The sequence below is a fragment of the Canis lupus genome, chromosome 12 (genome assembly GCF_003254725.2).
Source record: "Canis lupus dingo isolate Sandy chromosome 12, ASM325472v2, whole genome shotgun sequence".
NCBI classification, from domain to species: Eukaryota; Metazoa; Chordata; class Mammalia; order Carnivora; family Canidae; genus Canis; species Canis lupus.
Window position 1 is genome coordinate 25758494 of NC_064254.1, and position 20412 is coordinate 25778905.

Genomic DNA, 20412 nt, shown 5'->3' on the forward strand with positions numbered 1-20412 from the left:
CAGCTAAGGCTATACTCCCTCTTACTTATGTGTACCTTCTCTCTTTTTCTCCTTGCTCCATCTTAGTGTGAATTTATTCATTATGTATTAGAAGTACACCTGCCTTAATTTGGAATTGGTCACAAAAATAATAATAGAGAGATTAGAATATGATTAGTGAGCATTTATTGAGGGTTTACTATGTGCCAGGCATTATTCTAAGGGCCTAGCATGCTCTAGCTTCATCAGTCCAGTAAGAAGCCCTGTGAGTTAGGTATTAGCACCATCTCCATTTTATAGATGAGGAAACAAAAACAAAGCAAGGTTGTCTACTTGCCTGTGATCTCACTGTTAAGAAACTGGTAACCACGGAGTGAACACAGAGACATGTTCATTTGACAAGAAACTAAAAAGATTAGCACAGATATTGGTGAAATGTAGAAGACATGTAATTCACAAGCCTATGTTATGAACATGCTGTGAGGAGATAGAGAGTAAATGTACCTCTGAACGCAAAGATCTGAGTCTAATTGGGTACAATAAACAGACGCATGAGGAGTGACATGGACCACAGTGTGCAGGGAAAGCCATTATAAATGGAATAAACAGAGCATGGTTGAGTTCATCCTTGTCACAGGAAATGAGTTAGAGCCATGGCATTTATGGCATTTACTTAATTGATGGTGAAGGCAGTGGGCATATATTGAGTTGGACACGGAAAATAAGGGCTTAAACTTAGGAAGCCAAACATAGATGCATTTTCTACTGAAGGAGACCTGACACAAGGTGGAGATTGGAGAAGATGTGTTCTAAACTTGCTACAGTCTACTGTTCCCTTTGTCTGCCTATTTCCCTACTGATCAGTGTTGCTCAATAAAATCTAGCATGTCTAGAAGTGGGGCACAGACACTAGGCTTTTGTGAGATAACCAGTGTCTCTCATGTGTTTGTCAGTAAAATATTCCTAGTACAAAACAAAACAAACCTTTCACTCCACGATTTGAAAATTAATTTCTGTCCAGCACAAGAGGCCTTGGACCTTTCAGAGTGCTCAGCAGCAATTCCACAATTTTTTTTTTTTAATAATCCCTCAGTGCCAAGGAGGTTCTGGAGCAGTAGGACTACAAAAATAAACATAGTTCTTTCATTTTGGAGCATATAGGCTAATTCAAGACAGAGAGAAAGACATGCATATATTTCATACACTGCGGTATGGGGCCCCAAAGAGTGGACAAGAGTGTCAACCCAACGATGAGTAGGAAAGTTTAGAGAACACTACTAGAAAGGTGGTTATTTGATTGAGAACTGATAACACAACAAAGTAAAATAAAAGGAAAAGAGGGTCATTTCAGGAAAGGGGAGCAGTACAAGCAATGCAATAGGATGAGGTGTAGAGAAAAATGTGAACGATCTTTGTAAGATGTTATTTTTAGAAGCTAGACATTAAGGTTAGCAGAAACAAGGAACAGATTTTTTTCTCTGCCTCCACCTCAGGACTCGGCACAGAATGGGCTCACGGGAGACTCACCATTTACCTAAAGGAGAAGGATCTGCAAAGGGTACAGTGATTGCAGGATTTCATGCTCCAGAAGAACTTCTGAGATCTTTATGGTAAATGCAGAGGAACTGTACTTCCAGCAGTGTTACTTGCCTAAGAATTCAGTTGAGCAAGTGGCCCTAGGTCAGTTAGTGTCCAGTCAAGGAAAACAGGATTCACTTAGAATATTCATCAAATGGAGGATTTAATCAATTCATGAATTGATGAAAGCATAAAACAGGTGATGAAAGAGACAGAAGAAGCCAATCAGACAAAAGTGAGGTGACAGGACATTCAGTGACAGGAGCAAGCCACATCCAACCCTAGCTGGAGGGGCACAGGATGAAAAGAGGCAGGAGCCATAGGTTACCTGGTAAGAGTGAAACATGACAGGATTCAGCAGCAGGAGGTGGGCATGGAGATACACAGCTGTAGCCTGAGAAGGTGCAGGAGGCAAGCAATGTTGAGAGACGTGCCCTGACTGCTCCCTTCTTTCTAATCTCCTGTCTCCTCCCAGTGTCCCAACTCCCAAGTTCCATTGGAAGAAGCCAGCTACATACAGTTGCCCTGAGACTGGGCTCTAGGGAAGGAAGCCTCAGAGGTCAAAATTTCCTGTCCCCCAGTGGGCCAGGGGGAGGGCAAGCAAACAAGCCCAAGACCCCATCAAGAGAGTTAAGTTATAGAAATCAAGGACTATCTTGATGATGAAAGGAAGCTTGCACTGTAATGACTGGGTTCTTAGAAGGTTTGAGTATAAGGAAAAATACCTTTAAAATATGTTTCCTTTCTTTCTCTGCTTTGCTTGGCTAGAAGGTCAACGTAAAATCAGAACATCTGTATGCACACCCCCAAAAGTAGTTCTAATTTGGCTAGAAACACTCATCAGTGAAGAAAACTAATTTTTTTCTCTAACAGAAATTGCATTTTAATGTCCTATTTTGTAAAACTTAGCCTACATGTAAGATTTTCTGTGTGTTGTGCTAGTACATTCTACAAATCAGAAGATCCTTCAATTATCAAACAAAGGCTTATTTGCCTAAATTACTGTGCTGGCCTGACACTGAGATGAGGGGTTTGTTTTGAGTCTTTGCACATTTAGTGACCTGCGGTATTTTGATAAATGCCATTGCCTAGAACTATTCAGTAGGAGGTTTGGGCACCATCTGTGTTTGTTTCTGTAGGAGCAGTAACTGCCTAGAGAAAAATCTGATGCTCATTTCAAAGATGCAGTATAAACAAAATTCAAGATGATGCCTTTAACATAATTATTCCACCTTTCATTTACATAGTACTTTATGCATTTTAAAGTGATTTGATATGCTTTCATTTAACAGATCTTCACAGAACTTGTGGAAGTTAGGTATTGGCTTCTAAAAGATATAAAAGCTCAACAAGGAAAATAACACTGAAAATAGGCAGTCTTTCAGGAGAACACTATAAAATACCATATAGTTTCATCTCATGCTGATGGTAATAGAAAATACTTATTGATCACCTTCCCTGTATCAGGCACTTTAAAAGTGCATATATTAATTCATTTAATCATCAGAACAATCCTATGAATTAGGTATTACTATATTCTTATTTTAAGGAGAAAGGGACTAAGAGAGACAAGGAGGCTAACTGGCATAATAAGAGATATGAGCCCTAGCAGTCTAACAAAATACTGTCTTTCTTAAGCCATGTCTTCTTTAAATATACACTTAGCAAGCAGTGTTATTAATTACAGACATATATTTATATTGGTTTTTTTCTTCTTCTAAAATGTCCATTTAACTCAGTGATGTGCTGGTGCTGGTAAACTGGCTTACACTTGCTTTCTGGCGGGGGATAAAGCTCTAATTTACAGCATACTATGGTCTGAATGCTTGTTCTGCCTCTCTCTCAGGAAAATTCATGCTGGAATCCTCATGCCCAGGTGATGGTGTTAGAAAGTAGGGCCTTTGGGATATGATTAGGACATGAAGGTGGAGCCCTCATGAATGGGAATAGTGATCTTATAAAATGGATTCCACTGAGCTCCTTCACCCTTCTGCCATGCAGGGATAGAAAGAAAAGCCTTCTCCAGAAGGCAACCTGGAGGAAGGCCCTCACACAACCATGCCGGCCTCCTGATGTCACACACCCAGCCTATGGAGCTATGAGGAATTAATTTCTGTTGTTTAAAAGCTATCCACTCTATATAATTTTTTAAAATAACAGCCTGAATGGACTATACTAAGACAAAGCCCTTGATGATTTTGATAGTCTAAATAGTCCCACCAGGGTCTGCGTCATACTACCAAAGTGAAGTCTCAGAATGCTTAGTTGAGAAGAGATGCGGGTATTTGGATCTCATTGGCTTATGGCTCCAGCACACCAGTGGCTGATTAAAATTACTGTTGTACTCAAGATGACATGTATGTCATGGATGTGACGATCCACTCTTAAAATATTCTTAAAACACAAATTCATTCTATTTTCAGATGTTTTATGCAACTCAATATGAATTAAACTGTTTCAGATATGTTCAATGTTCAATCACTACTGATAATGAATGTTATAATCATGTTTATGTTGGAATGTTTTTCACTGATGATCATCAGGCTTGTTGGGATGAGGTGCTCATGTAGTATCTGGAAAGAAGGGAGGGGAAGTTGAAAAAGTGCAGCGATTCATATGGTAGCAGATACATACCTTGAGCTAGATACTAGCCATTTTTCAAACCAAAGTTCCTTAGGTTATTTTGCAGCCAATATGGTTACTGAAATTCCAATTAGCAATCTGGAAGTCTTGGGTTTGGGTCCACCTAATAATTCCATGTGTCTGTTACAGAATATAGTCATGTCAAGAGTTCATCCAATAGTCCTTTAAGGAAGAGTGCCCATTCGTTTAAGCCCCTGTATCCTAGATCCACATCAATGGAACCAGAAACAATGGGGTTGGACAATCAGGACTTCCCTTGAGTGGCACCGAGGCTGAGCTGACAGGCATCCTGTTCTGTGACAGTTTCTGCCCAAGCTCCCTCTTCTGGATCCTACCTGTCTCTTTTCTAATACCAAAAAAAAGTAGTATCTGCCTTAATTGTCACAGCTGCTTCATGTTAAAAATATTTTTACAAATACACGTCTACAAGTAAACATCATGTGATGCTTTCCACTTTCTCCTTTATTCTCCAAAATCAATATATGAATAAGAAATTCAAAGCTTTCTATCATCATGTCACCATATTCTTTTCTCATCTGTGTTTTTTTTCTGTTTATTCTTTCTTCTTTCTATTATTTGTCTTGTCTATGAAACTGTTTCCAAAAGTATTATAAAATTCCATGGAGGGGAATATGAATATCCCCTAACATTTTTTTTACAACGACAATAACAACAACATGCTAAGGAAGCTTGGCTCCTTTGGTGCTGGGGAGATGTAATACAGTGATTAAAGATTCTCAGTGATCTTTCTGACAGTCATGCCTTTTATTTTTTGCTGTCTACAAGACACTCATTTTATTTTATTTTTTGTTTAAATTTAGTTAGCCAACATAAAGTACATCCTTAGTTTCAGATTTAGTGTTCAATGATTTATCAGTTGCATGTAACACCCAGTGCTCATCACATCATGTGCCCTCCTTAATGCTTATCACCCAATTACCCCAACCACCCCCTCCTCTCCAGCAACCTTCAGTTTGTTTCCTATAGTTAAGAGTCTCATGGTTTTCTCCCTCTCTAATGACTTCCCATTCAGTTTCCCTCCCTTTCCCCATGATCCTCTGCAATATCAACTGAGTATGAGTGAAATTATATGATAATTGTCTTTCCCTAATTGACAGTCATGCATTTAGAACTGTTAACTGCCCAAACCAAAGCAATGGCAAAACAACCCTATTCTAAAAAAAAAAAAAAAAAAAAAAAAAAAGTCTGCAGAAAGCTTGGGAAAGCTTATAAAGGCTTCCACTGACAGGTTTGGTGATTTTGTCCTCCGTGGAGAGGCTGCTCTGAGAAGAGGGGTTTACCAGCTGTCTAGGCACAAGCATGGATGGGAAAGGCCCCTGTTGTTAAGATGTTTGTAACTCTTTTGCCTTTTTAATCTTTTTTATTGAGAAAGAAAAATTCTAAAAAGCTTATTTTTATAAAGTAACAATTGTTAAAAGTCTTTGCCAGGTTATTGGTTCTGGATCAAGAAACAAACTGACAAAACCTTCATAGATCAAATGCTTGATCCTTCAAATGGAAACCATTGGAATCTTACAAACAAGGTAGAATGAATAAACCAGGGAAATCTAAATGTCTTGTTTGTTCAACAAACAAATATATGTCAGGCATATTTTAGATACCAATCCCTATGATATAGGGATTTGAATAAAATATCGATTTTGTCCTTGGCAGTTTGCAATCTAAACTGCATTTACTAATTGTGACAAAAATCCTTTATTATGGGTAGTAAAATCTATAATCTTTTTCTATATATCTATATACGGATACATCTTTCTCTATATATAATAATATACAAGCTTTCAAGCAAGACTTGAAACCTGAGTTTCATATTAGAAGATAATGGAACACTTCCAGGTGTTTATTGTTACACATTTTATCATCCAATTCATCTAATAGGAATCTGAAATTCAGGCAGAAAACATTAAAGGCAAGATTTTGTTTTGAGCATAAAAGGGGGAAAAAAGTTCTAGTTTACCTACCTTCTGTTGGTATCTGACTTTTCATCCAAATCTCACCTCTTCTAGAGGCCATCTTTTAAAATTCCAGGCCAGGTTAACCTCTTCTTTTTAAAGCTGCATAATTAACATATTAATATGTTCCACACATATTTTAATCTGTGGTTGTTATTCATAGTCACTTCAGAATCACCTGCGGAGTTTAAAAAATACACATTTCCAGGCTCCAACCTCAGAAACTTTAATAAGTCAATGCAAAATGGTCCTGGCATTTGTATTTTTAAAGCACATCACACACAATGCATTCCCAGTAAGAACCACTGTTTAGATTACACTGTATGATTTGGCATTTTATAATAGCATATAATCCCTCTGTGTACATTTATGTTCTTATATCCCCAAGTGAATTTAAGTATCTTTTGGGTATAGACACAGACTTCTATTTACTCTGTTTTCAGCAGCACACAGAACCTACTCTGCACTATTAAGAATTTCTATACTTCGTTTTGAAAAAGGAATTTCTTTCTACAACCTCTCTATAATACTATCATATCTGCTTTTCTATCCATATGCTTTACACAGTGGTTGAAAAAATTGATTATAAGCAAATATTATTTATTCATCTTTATTTAATACTGCTTTTCAGAAAGGTTCTTGAATTAGGGCAATCTCTAGAGAGTTTCAGAGAAAGATGCTAATGCTAGCATAGTGGAGTTAAACTTACATTGGTTCAAATCCAAATTCTCTTCTTATCTGGCCTATGGTGAAGAGAAAAACAAAAGAAAAAAGTTTATAAAGTGAAGGCCCTTAGTAAGCACTTACTGTACAATAGCTAATATAAATATGAGATGTTAGGGAAGTCCTTTCCTCCCCAAGAATTTTCCTCAGTGTTCAGATTTCATGCTACTGTATATCCCAAAAACCAGTTGCTCCCAGAGACATCTAATCTAGTCAGAGAATGTCAGAGCTGGGGAGGCCTGCTGAAATGAAATGATCCTTGATCTTCCTTTTAACCTCTGGGGTAATTTAGGATAAGTAGCTAAAGCAATCTGTACACATTCATGGGATTGGAATGTTCTACCTCACAGAGCTATTTTAAGAGTCAGGGAATGCAGGGAAAGCTCTAAGTACAAAAACTAGTCAATTAATCATTGTTATTATCATTAATATAGTAATAGTAATATTCTGAACCACAACCTAGTTCAGTTGAGTGCTCTTTTCCTGCATCTTAAAATGCATATTCCTTATAAAAATACAATTTATAACAGCTAATAAGAATGACAAGTTAAAACTATTGATAATCTTTAAATGTATTTGGTAAAACCAAGTTACTCATTTCGACCAGCAAATAGAAAAATAGCATACCGTCTTCTGACCTATGTTGTTAAAGAGTCAGACCTTTGTCTGATTTCAGGTTTGCCCACTCTGAGAGGACCCATGCTGTTCAATCCCTCTGTCTTGGTTTCTTCGACCCTAAGTAGGATAGGGGAAATCAAATATCTCCCTCGTTGGGTTACTGTGAAGAATTCATTATACATGAAAGTATTTCAAAGTCTCAGACAAATAGCAAGTTTCCAATAAAGGTTATTTTATTATTCTTAACATTGTGTTTTTATTTGTAGATAAGATTACCATAATTTCTCATCCATATGGGGCATGTCTGAAAGTGAAAGGTGGTACTCTTAATTACACTGGGACAACAAGCATAAACCAGGATGAATGGTCACTTTATCTACAATGTATTTTCTAACTAAAAACAAATTCCTAAGGTAGTGTTAAATTGTGCAGAAGAATTTACATGGAACTCTTTGGAAAGATGGTATGTGTGGGTCAGATTCAAGATGGGTACAAAATAATGCTGCTGGCCTTCTCCCAAGCTCCTCTGAGACATGAGGAGGAGAGGAGGCATGATGTTTCTATAGTATTTGTAACTTAGCTGAAGATTTCCTAAAGTCTCTCTGACTAGGTCCTGGAAAATACACTTTAATTTTTAAAGAAAAAATTATTTTAATTACTTTTAAGAGAAATTTTCTGAAATCTCTTATGCAATTTCTTGTCTCATTAAAACAAATATACACACTGTGATTTATACTCTTGAAACAAATTATTTTTTGCTTTTATATTTTTTTAAGTTTATCTATTTATGCAAGCAATCTCTACACCCATCATTGGGCTTGAACTCATGATCCTCAGATCAAGAGTTGCATGCTTTTCCAACAGAGCCAGCCAGGAGACCTGCAAATTATTTTTTAATAAGAGTGTGCTTGAAGAAGGAAACAAACTTCTATTTTGAATCATTCATTTCACTGCCTACCCATCCATCCATACATTTATTTCTCCTTTTGTTTTAAAACAAAGTAGAATTTTAGGAAGGAACAAATAATCATGTCCCTAGTCTATGGTGTTCTGTCCCAAGCTGCTCCATTCCACCCCATTTCATTCTACAAATATTTACTGGACGCCCACTGTATGTCATCCTTCTTGCCGGCAACACTGAACCCTCCCTCTAAGACAAGAAGGTGATGGAGAAGGATGACTAAGGTAACTCTTTAGACACAAGCTCCATAAAGATGTATCATGTATGGTGGACGACATTTCCTCTTCCTCCAGAACTTTCTATCCTTCATATACACTTTAATAGAAATCATGTGAATATCATCACAATCCCTCAACAAAATATATTTCCTTATTAGTTGCTTTTTGTTTTGATTTTATTCTGTAGTACAGAAATTCATAACTTCAAGTTCTGAAGAAATAGGTGTATGAAAATCATGCACATGTGAGAATCAGCACATTACTGTTGTGCTGCTACAATGTAGAATAAAACTAAAAGTCTCTCACTTGTTTGACATTCATTGAATGTCCCACTTAGCTTCTATCAGATGCAAAGATCTGCTTCATCCATTTAAGCATTTCTTTTTGGGACCATAATGAAGTGTGCTGCACCTGTCTTGAAGGAGAGTGCATGAATGAAATCAAATAGATGAGGGGGCTCACCTCCATTGTTTAAAACACTGAACCTCCAGTCATTGTCAGATTTATTTCATCTTTTGGTTTCTCTATCATACATCTTCACCTATAGTCCCAGATGGGCAGAACAATTTAAAGTATTATGCAGTCACACATATAGGCATCTCTACGGCATCCCCATATGGTATATCAATTCAGTTCATGGCAAATTTAACAACAGGAGCAGTTGTCAGACATACTCAAAACAAAATAAATTATCCATCCAACCTCTTGTACTTAAGTGCATTTTATATTCTGTGTTTTAGAAAAACAGTTTAACTTTAAGCAGCATTCTAGCTATGATCAGTCTCTCCTGAGGAAGTTTTTTTATGAGATTGAATGAAGATAATGACAACCATTAGTCATTGCCATTAGCATAAGGCATGAGGCACACTACAATATTTATAAGCAGCTAAGTCATGACAGTAAAAATATGACTTCCTATAACTTGGGCAGGCTTCTAACTATGGCTGACTGCTATTCAGTAAAGTGAAACTGGTCTACAAGTCTGGTAGTAGTATATTTAATGCCATGTTCATCATAAGACCTAATTGTTTTCCACCATAGGGTATGGAGCTTTATGTCCTCTGTCAACCAAAAACAAACAGTCATACTGCTTAATGGCTGTTCAATTAATGTTTATGTGCTACTTTTACACTCCGAATTATTTGATGAATAAACTCTAAGAAGCTGTTTGAGAACTAAGTTTAATAGAACCTCAATTATTATTAAAAAATTCCCAAGATTCTTACAGTAGCTCAGACTATCAGCTAGGGAATATAGAGCATACATTGATATTCAAAAATTTTCTACCTTTCTGTAAGAATGACAGAAAAATCAAACTTTTGGAAGGAAATGATCTACGTAGCTTGAGCCTTGCTGCCTTCAAATTGAAGATCAAAATGGGGTTAGAATTAGAAATGACCAGGTCAGACTAAATCAAAAGTGAGATTTGATTTATTATACTAAGAAAGGCTCAACTTTTGTATTTCAAATACATTCTTAACTTGTAACTCTTTACCTGCTAATATTTCTACTTTCTTTATATACTTAGCTAGAAGCACTAGTTGATTAAAAATGTATTAATTCAACATCCTCTTTGTTACAAGTTTTGCAAAATTGCTAAAAATATATTTTCACTGAAAGATAGCCACTTTTCAATTTGTGAAAAAAAAAACGGTTTGTGACTTTTGTAGTTATTTGGATATGGTAGTGTTTTATTCATTCACTTTTTTTCTTTCTGATGAGAGTCTTGATGTCCTCAACACTAGGCCAGTTAATTAATGGTATTTCTTACTGTCCCAAATTAGTTGGGCATCATTAGACACAGGAAAAAGAAAGGGAAAAAAAGCAACAACAACAACAAAAAAACACAAGAGCTGAGGAAATGAGAGATATTGCACATTTCCTTTGGAAATTACAGATCCTTTAATACTACATGCATTATTTGCAAATATTGATGTATATATTTTAATAGAACTGTGGCTGTCCTCTTCTTCCTGTCCTGTGGTTTAAATATCAACACGAGGTTCATAAATAAGGACAAATAAGATAGCAAGTTGAAGAGATGTCAAATGTTCTTGACAACTTCCACTAAGAGCAAAAAGAAATGATGAACTTATCACCTGGTTGGTTGAAGTTTAAATCTCTCTGCTTTTGATTACAAAGAAATGAAACTTTCATTTTTTAAAATTTTGCATTTCTTAAACAGTGTTTTACTGAAACATATGTAATTGAATTCATTTGAATTTGATTAGTTTAGTACTACAGTTTCATTATTTGTTATAAATAAAGGTGGCTGTGTGGTGTTGCAGCATATTAAGAAACATTTTAGCAGAGCAATTGACATTTATTATGATTTTTAAATGTATCATTACTTGATATTAAAACCAAATTTGTTTCAACTTAACTGGATATACCTTTCCAAGTTCTACATATTGTTAGATACTAATTAATGTTCAAATTCATTTCCAGTCTATTTTGAAGCTACTGAGCAAGTAACGTGTCATAAAAATCTGAATGTGTTACATAGGCATTTGGTAGATTAACTGATTAGGAATGAGACAATAAATCTTCAATATTACTTCCAATTAAAAATCCATATAGTATGTTTTCCTAGTTATTTATAGCTGATTTTTGTATGTCAAAAGTTAGAGTAGAGGAAACTGCAAGAAATAGAATATTGGAAATAAACCTTGTGTGTCATTATGTTAACATAATACATAAATCGTTGGTGTTAAAAATAGTAAGAGATACTGGATGATACTTTAGTTTTACGTTGTACATTTTTTCTATTAAGTCGATTATTGGGGTATATTTTGAAATGCAAAAGGAATTACATAACTTATAATTAATACTTAGATTTTCCACAAATGCAAAATAGTACTGAGAGTTGCCAGTTTGTTGGCTAATTTTGGCAAATGTCCTATTTCATATTATCACTTCAATAAATAATACTTATTTCTAAACTTCATGTTTTAAAATAGAAAAGAAAATAAACTTTCAGAATTGCCTGATCAGTAAAATTAGATGCTGGGAAATATATGACATGGAAAATAGAATGTTTATACAAATTCCATTAAAGTTTGAAATAAGAATCTCATTCATTTACTTAAGTTCTGGTAAGGTCTGAATGTCTTCTGAAGGAGCTAGTATACCCAGAATTAAAGACTGTGAAATTGATATTCTATACAAATAAGCAAGACTTTGTTTTATTTTTATATTTTTAACTATAAAGACCATTCATAGCTTATTTTGTGCTCCAATTATTTGATTTTGAAATTTAATTACATCTTAATGCATAGTCATTTATAAAATTAACAGACTATGCCTTGTCCTAAAATTTGTTACCAAATCTTATTTTATTTTTTAAAAATATTTATTTATTTATTTATTTATTTATTTATTTATTTATTTATTTATTTATTTTAGAGAGGTTGAGCAGGGTAAGGGGGAAGGAGAGAGGGAAACAGAGAATCTCAAGCAGACTCCTCCATGGAGCCTGAGGCAGGGCTCAATGCCACAACTCAGATCATGACTTGAGCCAAATCAAGAGTTAGACACCAAATAAGCCACCCAGGCACTGCACCAAATTCTGTTTTCTTATCTGTTTGTACATTAAAAGCAAATAAAGATAAATAAAACAACTATTATATTTAGGAATCAATAGTAAGTTGGGCAGCCCGGGTGGCTCAGTGGTTTAGAGCCGCCTTCAGCCCAGGGCGTGACCCCAGGGTCCCGGGATCGAGTTCCACATCAGGCTCCCTGCGTGGAGCCTGCTTCTCCCTCTGTCTGTCTCTCTCTCTCTCTCTCTCTCCTCTCTCTCTCTGTCTCTCATGAAAAAATAGTCTAGTAAGTTAAATAATTATATTTTGATGTTGTCTATTGTTCTTTTAAGAATAAAAATACTAGTTGTATATGTAAATTATTTGAGAAGTGAGGTATCTGTCCTTTCTATAAAATTGACTGAATGCAGCTGCAATGTATTAGTATTAACAACCAAGGTTATTTTGGGAAATAGGTATAATTCTACTGTAATAATAATGAAGTCTAATTAGGGAATCAATGAAATAAAGCATATATAGTATATTTTAAGATTGCTAAGAACAAATCCATTCTCAGAAGAGTAGGAAATAATGTCCATTTAGATATTTACTAAATATCATAATCAGATAATTTCTCCTTATAGATAAATGCATACTTTAGGAATACTCTGTAGCATGTCAGTATCTTACCTTTTTTTTTTGGTGTGGACATCGTAGGTTTAGTTAAAGTCATCTCTCATTTACATTACGTTCCTAGACCCTTCCTTCTACATTGAGGATGGGAGACAGCAAGGATCATCTCATCCTCCAATACATGTATTTATTTTACTATTTGCAACTTAAGGTGCTATATCTTCTTTATATAGTAAGCCCTAATATTTTAATTAGTCACACATGTTTAATACAAAATGCATTTGTTGATCTTGGCAGTTAACTAGAGATCTGTGAGGTTTTGAGCATACCAGAACCTGAAGTGTTATAGTTAACAGTTCATCTATCTCACCACATGAGCAAGAATTTAGGAACCCATGCCAAAATCAGGAATGAGGTTTGACCTGGAAACTGAGTAAGCCTAAGACTCTCTTAAGTATGCTGCTTTATATCTTCTGTACAGTGTAAACAGTAGCTTAATTGTAAAACAGTAAAATCTGTATTGATCTGATGTACTTATTCAAAAGTGGGGTCATACAAATAGATATTCCTAGGTCCTTGTGATGTACTTTAACAATAAAGTTGAACAGAGATAAATTGGACCGAATAGCAGAATCCTTTCAGATTACTACACTCCTAAGGAATCAGCCCAGATTTAGCACTGCTAAATGAAATAGTTTAGTAAATTAAATCAAGATCAACTGATGATCTGTATAATTTAGACTCGAACCTTCTGGGTTTTTTTCCTCAAAAACAGAGTACTTGGTTTAAAATTAGGAAATTGTAGTGACTTTTTTTGGCCTTTGAAAATTTAGCTAAAATTAGATTTTGAAACTCACAGGGCATTTAAAATCTCAATTATCTAATAGTCATAAAGTCCATTTTTTTTAAGATGGAAGGACTAATGTAAGTAATAGAAAAATGATGGCCAATGTTATGCTAATTCTTACCTAGTAGTAGAATTTTTTTTTGAAGTTCTTTTAATGATAGATGCTAAAGAAATGGAGTTACCGTTTTGATATGTTATAAATCAAGTTAGAATGCTTCCATTAATTTCATACATAGTGCTTTACACTTTTAATTAATTCTATTCTCTTCCAGCTAAAATCAGAAAAATTATTAATTTAGAATCTACAAACTCAGTGTACAGTTCTGTAATCAATTAGGCTCTCAATTTTAAGTAATTTCGTATGCATTTGACGCCAATGTGCTATTTTTAAAAAGTACTTAATATTATGCCATATATTTAGGAAGCATCTAAATATTAATTATTAAGGTTGTGATTAAATGTTTATATATAGGTCAAAGTAAGTCTCAATACTTGGGGAATATGTTTTATTGTAAGATGTTGAGTAATTACTGCACACGACCAATGTTCTCTCTCATACAGCCTTCAGTGCTTTGTCTTCCACTATCTACTATCATTTACAAAAACAAAAACAGCATGGTTATTTTGGGGAGGTTAATGTCTCAGCCCAAATCCCACCGTTTAAACTTCACGTAATTTTGGACAAGCCTCTTATCCCTGTGAAATTTTATTTTCTTATCTTTAAAATGAGGGTAAGAAAATTTGGCTTGTTTTGTTCATGGAGCTGTTGTAATAAATACAATATTACTGCAAATGTTTTTAAAAATATCAAGGCATAATAAATAGGTATGATAAAAATACGTATGTGTGATATAATGTCATATACACAATTAGCATTTTACATATAATTTACATAGTCATAAATATCACATAAGAAACATAAGATCTGAAATAGAAGCAAATTGATGGATATTTATTCATTTCATTATTTTTGAGAAATGTCTCAAATGAAGAATTGAAGCAAATTGATGGATATTTATTCATTTCACTATTTTTGAGAAATGTCTCCCATCAGTCTGGTACAGGATACTAGCTAAGTTAAAAAACAAAACAAAAAAACCCCTGATGCCTTTTTCCAAGAGGGCTCATATTTTTTTTGCTATTAGAAAGGTAAAGCCTGGGTATTCTTTCTCAAAATATATCTTGAATATTTTTAAATGAAGATGCTGTGCTTGTTGACATTTTTCCTTTTGTGACAGCTAGCAACGTATTTAGCTTAGCAGACTGTTTGCATCCACTGAATATTTTTTAGCTGTAGTTGTCATAAGACCACTTTCTTTTGAACCTATTTCGTTTAGTCACAGGCCATCATTTCTAGTTAAAATGTTTCTTTCAGTGATATAATGAATAATAGAATAAGTGATAGAAATCCATGAGGATTCAGTAAATCATTTGATTATTACTTCAAATACATGAACACCTTGGACTTAAATCCTAAGAGAATTAATTACTACTTCTGAGCAATCAAATCATCACCAAATTTTACTTATTAGTAATTAACATTTTATAAAATCCCACATTAAACATCTTCCTAATAATCTAAATATAATAAATAATAAATTCTTTTTGAGAACATTTATGGAATTAATACTTCCAACATGGTCTATTTTTTACTCACAGTATATAGTATATGAAACTATAAAATTTTTAATAGCTTGGAGGACAGTCTCTCTCAAACATCAGTATTATAAAGGAGTGTAGTAAATATTACTTTGGCATATCCTTGGAATTCATAGTTTTAGTACTCTTATTTTGTAACATCTCTGAATGATTCTGAATACATGATGTGCAATAATTTGTAATTTTCTAAAAGCACAAATTTGAATTAACTTACACTGTGAGAGCCTGGTACAAATATTTATTCTTTACTTGACAGTGGACACATAGAAATTTTCCAAGGTGGTAAAAAAATTTGCTGGTCAAAGTGAAGGACAGAAAAAACAAAACAAAACAAAACAAAAAAAAACAAAGTGAAGGACAAGTGTAATGGTTTATGAAAATCAGACACAGAAGATAACGGATAACAGAAGTTCCAGATATATCAGTAGAATGTTCTGTATTTGTTCTAAAAGGAAGGCATATTTTTAATTTCTGAAATTACTGCTTTATGTGATAAGTTGCACATGATTGTGATTTATGAAAATTTTTAGATCTCAGGACATAACATTCCCTGAAGGATGTAAGAGGTGGCTTATCTTGTTTTTCATGTTGCTGCCTGTTTCATCTCAGTACTTCTAATGGATCTTTTTCAGCCTTCTGGCTGCATTCATGTTCTTTCTATTCTTTTTTCTTGTTCTCATGTTCACCTTCATCTGATGTCCTATCATTAAGTATAATAAAATATAAAATACATTTCAATAGTGTTTATATTCAATACATAGGTAAAACTCCATTTTATTTATGCAATTGTACAGATTGGGAAAGATCAATACAATAGAATATGCCAGTAGTAAACAAATAAGTAACCATTACTATTCTTCTAGAAGTATATGCCAGTAGTAAACAAATAAGTAACCATTACTATTCTTCTAGAAATATATTTTTCCAGTTTTTTTCTCCTTTTTCATTAAGTTTTATGTTATTTAGGATATCTCAACCTCCATGAAGGTTAACTTCTATACTTAGGTATACATAGCTTCTATTATTTATATAGCAAATAAATATGGTCAGGGACAACATGTATGGAGTTTAGGGCTATTATGCATGACTCACTTTCTAGATAACCCCGGGAAAAGATATATTCCAAGTATTTTTGGTTTATGTATATAGAGTATTTAGAAATTTATCAGCAGACTTTAATCTTGGCAACACTCATTATAAGAGAATTTCTTCTAATTCCTTTTTACTAGCTTGAATAGTGAATTATACATCTGCATTTTAGTTTCCTCTTAAACTTTAGTTCACTACAAAATTTGTCAGTCAAAGTCAGAGGGAACAGTTGAGTGCAGGGGTTAAGAAGAGGTCTCCAATTGTGATTACTTGGGTTTAGAGTCCACCCCACTGCCCAGTGATGTGACTTTGGAGAGGTTACTTCTCTCTCAGGCCTGTATTTCTCATTTAGAGAATGAGGATATCTTCCGAGATCAGACGAGATCGGGCGCGTTCAGGGTGGTATGGCCGTAGACAAGAATGAGGATATCATAGAACTTACATCATAGGGTTATTGAGAAAATAGATGAAGTAATTCCTAAAAATACTTAAGACTGTGCTTGACATGTCTCATGCATTCCATTATTGCAAAGGCCTCTTTCTTCATATTATTATTATCATTATTGAAACAATGTACCAAATTATCAGTTGTCTCACTTTAATTTTTACCTCTATCTCAATATGAACTGTATATGTGCAGCATTACTATTAGATTCTTGTGTATAGGGGCACCTGGGTTGCCCAGTGGTTGAGCATCTGTGGTTGGCTCAGGTCGTGATCCCAGGATCCTGGGATCCAGTCCCACATCAGGCTCCCCATAGGGAGCCCGCTTCTTCCTCTGCCTATGTCTCTGCCTCTCTTTCCGTGTCTCTCATGAATAAATAAAATCTTAAAAAAAAACGAAAAAAAACCAATTCTTGCGTATAAACATATCTTACAATGCCTGTCAAGACACCCAGTATACGTTAGCTTATGAATATAATGATGAGCATTTTTACATCTGTAGTCTAAAGCCTACATTAGCTGAATATTTTGGTAAAGATTATTCTTAAAACATCTAAGTTACAAATTGATTTGGATAATGCAAGGATCTTTTTTGGATTAAACTAGCTCTTATATACGCATTTGATACACAGTATGAAGATGTCTTAAAGTTAAGATTTTTAGTTAAGGAAAAATAATTTGGGGGAGAATTCTAACTAACTTTGGAGAGGATATGCCCGCGCCTGTATGACTTTACATACCTCACAATTTTATGAATAGGTGGTATTATTATCCCCTTTTACCTACAAGAAAACTGAAGCTTGACAAGTTCAAGTAATTTTGCTTATAATAAAGAGCATCTGTTGTGGGTTAAAAAGTTTCATAGTATAAATAATGGAACTTTAATCCTCCACATACAAATCAACCTTATGGGAATAGGTATTAGCTCACTTTTTCACAAAGAACCAAATTCGGCTCACTACTGAGAATTAAAACTGCATGTACTATACAGCAGAATCCCATTTCAAATGAATAAATAAGGAGCAAGAAGCTGAAGAATGAGGAAGGAAGGAAGGAAGGAAGGAAGGAAGGAAGGAAGGAAGGAAGGAAGGAAGGAAAGAAGGAAAAGGAAAGAAAATCAGAAAGAATACCAACTAAGCTATTAACAGAGCTGTGTCTGAGGATTAGGATTATAGATTTTGGATTTTTACTCCACATATTTGTATTATACATTCTAAGTTTTTAAACCCTGAGTATGAATTACTTTTGATTTAAAAAAAGAGTATATGTATTTAAAAACTCCTGAAAAAAACCCGATTCATGGCAATTCTGCTGTATCCTCAGACACCATTTCTGAATCATTTACTCACTAGAAATGAAAGAAAAAAAGGTCTTTAAGAAGTTAAACCAATTTGTACTTTGTTTTGAATTAACAATGATAAAAGGATTCCAGAGCAGTTTCTCTGATGAAATGCAGTATTACTTATTTTTAAAATTACTGCCTTATAAGAAAGCATAAAGCAGCAGATATGTTCTAAATATTAGTTCTAAATAATTATATATTGGTTAGTAAATTAATTTCTATTTTTAAACCTCCAACCAACAAGTTGAAGGACACGGCTTAAAAATTCAACATTAAATCCATTAACAAGATGATCTTTATGCAACATGTAAATATAATCTTCCCTGTTTAAAGACATTTAAAACTAACTTTATTCCTGGGGTGCTGGGTGGCTCAGTTGGTTAAGCATCTGCCTTTGGCCCAGGTCATGATCTTAGGGTCCTGGGATCAAGCCCTGAATCAGGCTCCTGCTCAGTTGGGAGCCTACTTCTCCCTCTCTATCTGACACTCACCATCCCCTGACTCACCACCCCTCCCACCTGCTCATGCCCTCTCAGATAAATAAAATCTTAAAAAAAGTAAATAAAACTAGCTTTGTTCCAGTCACAGATATTATGCATGAATCTCAGTGAATCCCATAATTAAAGTTTATATTTTGATATAGAGAACTTAGACTAATTGAAGATGTTTTCTCACCTACTGCATCCCCTTTATAGCTGGGAATTCAAGATTTTGTGAACAGGAGGTTATATATAAATGTTAATGGTCATTATTTGTCTGCTTTAATTAAACGTGATTTTTATTCTTAGCATCCTATTTGTTTTACAGTGGGCATGTACTGGTTTCATAAAGAAGACAATAAACATTTCTTAACATGGGGCTTTCTTGAATGATTGGACAGTGTTCTTTCCCCAGTAGTAATCAGTTACCTTTCTTTTGTCTTCTTACGAATCCGTGTGCAGTTGGGAAAATGACAGAAGACATTGGGAAAGGAGGGGTAGGATGGTATCAGAGAAATTGAAAAATGTCCTAATGTCAGAAATGGCAGGCTAAGAGGCTAGAACATAGGAAATACAGTATACACGTGTTAGGGCCGACAGAGAATGAGACAGAGGGGAGGGAACATTTTCTTACTGATAGAAGTCATCCTGAAAGGCATCAAGGTGACAAGAAACCTATGTCCAGTGCTGACATTTGCTTTCAGAGGCTCCACAAAGAGGATCTAAGAGTCTCCAAATTTCTCTTGTAAGTAGATCATTCACTGTATTCTACCAAGAAGTATGAAATACGATGGAACATAAATTTGAACTAAATTAGTGGTTAGAAGCTCACTACCAATTTTTAAGATGGCTTATTCTGCACTTTTTAAAAATAAAATTTATATATAAAGGCAGATAAGCTGGCTGTTGCTAAGGTATCCAGTGGTATATGAATCAGACAGCTTCCTCTCCTAGTTTCTCAATTCGTCTGACAATAAGTGTAAGAGACTGAGATATAAGACAGCATGTCAAGTAGAGTGACCTTTTTCTCCTACTGTAAGTGATATTTCTAGTACCAATTAACAAATTCTATGTAAAGAGACCAGGAAATTAATCTTTCTGGTGAATATGGAAGACTGTTTCTTGCCTGTCAACAAGAATAGCTATTTTACTGTTAACTCATATATTTTAATAGGAAACTATAATGTCCAGATAAATGCTGTACATTATACTGGCATCAGGAAATACTTTGTTTTAAAATATTTAACATAGAGTTATACCTTCACTTGTGTTAACACATGACTGCATGGATTATACAAAGATATTTCTGATTTGAAATTTACTCTCATACTTTAAAGTTAGTTCTGATTTACAAAATGAGGACTAAAAGCCTGAATTTGCCTTCGTGCTTATTTAATCATGTATTTTTTAATGCCAGAATAGAATCTAGATTATCAATGAATTCACTTGTTTTATAAAAAACAATAGTCATGCTTTGCAGCAAATGTGGGATAGTTTTCATCTACATTTTTCTATGATGGAATGAGAACTTTTGAAAGAATGGCAAATTTGAGGAAAGATCAAAATAAAGATGCATTTCAGGTTAAAATACTTTATCATAATCTTTTTAAAAATCAATATTCATCATATTGCTACAGAATAGAAATTATGTTAAGGTTTTCTGAGATTTTAGATTCTCTTTTCGATTAAATTCAGTCAAAGTAGGGGA

The 20412-nt window shown here is 34.3% G+C and overlaps 1 protein-coding gene across 18 annotated transcripts in view; it reads right to left on the minus strand.

Annotated features, from left to right (window-relative positions):
* The window catches only part of KHDRBS2 (KH RNA binding domain containing, signal transduction associated 2), a 592066-nt gene that overhangs the window by 16919 nt on the left and 554735 nt on the right, over positions 1-20412 (minus strand). For 15 of the 18 annotated variants that reach the window (XR_007401486.1, XR_007401485.1, XR_007401483.1 and 12 more), the window contains 2 exons: positions 6883-6916; positions 6183-6351 (listed from right to left, as the gene is read on the minus strand). The gene's annotated coding sequence lies outside the window, so the exon portion shown is untranslated. Of the gene's footprint in view, positions 1-6182; positions 6352-6882; positions 6917-7523; positions 7632-20412 lie in introns of all 18 variants that reach the window. The other 3 variants (XR_007401488.1, XR_007401484.1, XR_007401478.1) reach the window with 1 other exon arrangement.